The sequence below is a fragment of the Cetorhinus maximus genome, chromosome 6, assembly GCF_964194155.1.
Source record: "Cetorhinus maximus chromosome 6, sCetMax3.hap1.1, whole genome shotgun sequence".
Classification (NCBI taxonomy): Eukaryota; Metazoa; Chordata; class Chondrichthyes; order Lamniformes; family Cetorhinidae; genus Cetorhinus; species Cetorhinus maximus.
Window position 1 is genome coordinate 96,359,487 of NC_135884.1, and position 2,605 is coordinate 96,362,091.

At 45.6% G+C, this 2,605-nt stretch overlaps 1 long non-coding RNA gene across 1 annotated transcript; it reads left to right on the forward strand.

Annotated features, from left to right (window-relative positions):
- Positions 1 to 741: 741 nt before the first annotated feature.
- LOC144681359 (uncharacterized) lies at positions 742 to 2,192 on the forward strand. The gene is made up of 3 exons (XR_013576770.1): positions 742 to 1,191; positions 1,389 to 1,466; positions 1,917 to 2,192. It is a non-coding gene; the product is annotated as an uncharacterized LOC144681359 (long non-coding RNA).
- The last annotated feature ends 413 nt before the right edge of the window (positions 2,193 to 2,605 follow it).

The following is a 2,605-nucleotide window of genomic DNA, read 5'->3' on the forward strand; positions in this document are numbered from 1 at the left end:
CCTCATCTCTGTTCCTTTAAGCTCAAGGCACAGGGAGATGAATGGACAGGTGGGTAATTGGTTTAACCATTCACCTCCTGATATTTCTGCACTGAATTACACAATAATGAGTCTGTTAAAACTGTTCACTACTCCAGGATCACCCCGGAATGTAAAGTTAACCCGTAACAACGGTTCTCTACCCCAAACCATATTTCTAAACCCCTCCACCTTGCCGACTCCATCCTCACCTCCAACAATCAGTGCCAGGAGCTCACTGACTTCTTTGTCTAAGAACGAGTGGGCCGAATGGCCTCCATCGATCTCTCTGACTTATCTCATCAGATGCCTCTGCAGCTTCAACCCGTTCCACCAGCCCCCCAGGCTAAAATACATCTCACTTATCCCCCTGCCCTCGCCCTCAACTCACATCATTTAAAAATCACACCCTAGTTTTCACAATTGTTGCCTTATAAATTTCCGGTGAAATGTCTTCGGACGTTTTATGATACTAAAGGCGCTTTATAAATTGTTATTATACAAGTTGTTGTTGTTGTCGTGTGCAGAAATTCAGCTTTTAAATGACAGGAGGGTGCACACGGTCCATAGGTCACCTGTACTCCAGGTTACTCACACTGATCAGACAAAACTGATCAATTCTCATCTCTCCAAACACTGGGGCTTTGAAACGTGCTGCCCATTGAAAGCACAACATCAATGTAAACTCTGTTAGATATCAAAACAGGTGATAAACTCTCTGGGACACAGGATCAGGCAGAGCAATGAGAAACCAGCACATGTCCAGAGTGAGAACAGGAATTCAACCTTCAAACAGAGAGTGCAGTCCTGGACTCCCCCACACTGTGGGGGTGGGACGTGTTGCAGACGCTCAGACACACGCTGACTCCACAGGAAACGTTGGGAAATTGCTGTCATTGAGAAATCTTTTTGGGCCGTGTTGTGAGTGAAGGAGCCGGGTGCAATTTAAACTTTCAGCCGCTGAGTCACTTCGGTGCTCTGTGTGCATTCAGCCCGGACAGACCCGCCCCTTCCCCGCTTCTGCAGCCGGTTCCCCACCGATCACAAGCCCATAAAACTCGGCTCCGATTCAGCAAACGGCACAAGATCGAGAAGCGCTGATTGGGTGACGGCTCGAAGCTGAAGAAGAAGTTCCTGAAATGTCTGACTCGAAGCCCTGTGTGTGCCTGGATGGTGAGTGGTGACTGGTGTCAGTCCTTTCAGCACAGTGTCCCGGCTCAGTCTCACTGAGGGGCTGCAGCATTGTAGGGGAGGCTGTTTCTGAAAGTCACTGGAGAAGAGAATGTGACAAAGAGCCGGGCCTCCTCCACACGGGGGGCATTTCTCATGGTTTTCCCACAACTCAGTGTCTGTGTTTTTCCTGTTTTCAGGATCCTGCTCCTGTGAAAACACCTGCAGGTGCTCCAACTGCCGATGTCCCAGCAGCAAAGCTGGACGCTGCCGGAAAAGTGAGTAACTGTGGGAGAGTTTAAAACTCCTCACATTGTGTTTATGTGACAGATAGTTCTGGGCAGAACTCAGAGAGGACCACGATAGAAAAGTACAAGATCAATGATTTCACCTGATTTATTTCCCATCAGATTTATTCAATGTCCAATCGAAAGAATCTGGAGACAGGAACCCTGCTGGTTAAAGAAGTGTCTTAGTTTTACATCAGGAAGTGTTGATATTATAGACTTCACACTAGAAATAGTGTTGTAGAGACAGTGACAGTTACATCTTCACCCAAACTCTCTTACACAGTGTTGTGATGCTGAGCTTCTTCAGATGGGTAACTTGGAGATATGACAGGGATTAGTTTGTGAGGGAGGAGCTGAGGGCTGTAATGGGAGGCCCTGGGAGTGTTTCAGTGAATTCATTCATTGTTCCTAATTTCTGTATTTGTCCTTTCCTCTCAGGTTGCTGCCCTTGCTGTCCTGCAGGATGTACGAACTGCGCCAATGGCTGTGTGTGTAAAGGGAATCCCTCTGACAAATGTAGCTGCTGTTCCTGAACAACAGACCCTTCAGGCACAATAGATTAAATATTGTGCATATGTATTGTATTCCACAAGCTGCATGTCCTCAGTGTCTATATCCTGATGAGTTGTGTGTGTGTGTGGACTAATTAAAGTGAATAAATTGTTTCTGAAATGATATTTTTAAATGTTTGAATAAAAAATCTACTTCAATTCCTGTGATGAGTCATTCTCTTCCTTCATGAAATGACATTTCCAATGACTCTACAACATGTGGGGAATGAGTTAGTGTCTAAACAGACCACATTGCAGAAAATGATGCTTTTACGTATGTTACCATCTGGAGCAGTGTGCTGGAAGAGGTTAACCAAAGTGATGATGGTGCAGATTGGGGATTGGTGAAGTGAATGAGGTGATGGTGTTGTTGTTCAGTAGTAAGATTCACGTCAGTTTGGAGTGTACTTTAATCTCCAACATCAAACCAGCAAATGATGGGAGGTGAGATAATAGGCTCTCTGTTCCCATGTTGTTTTTCAGTACGCCACTCTGCCATGTTCCTGAGGAATCCCACAGGGCAGTGGGAAATAACATTGAAGACTTTTGTTTATATAGCACCCCTCATAATCACAG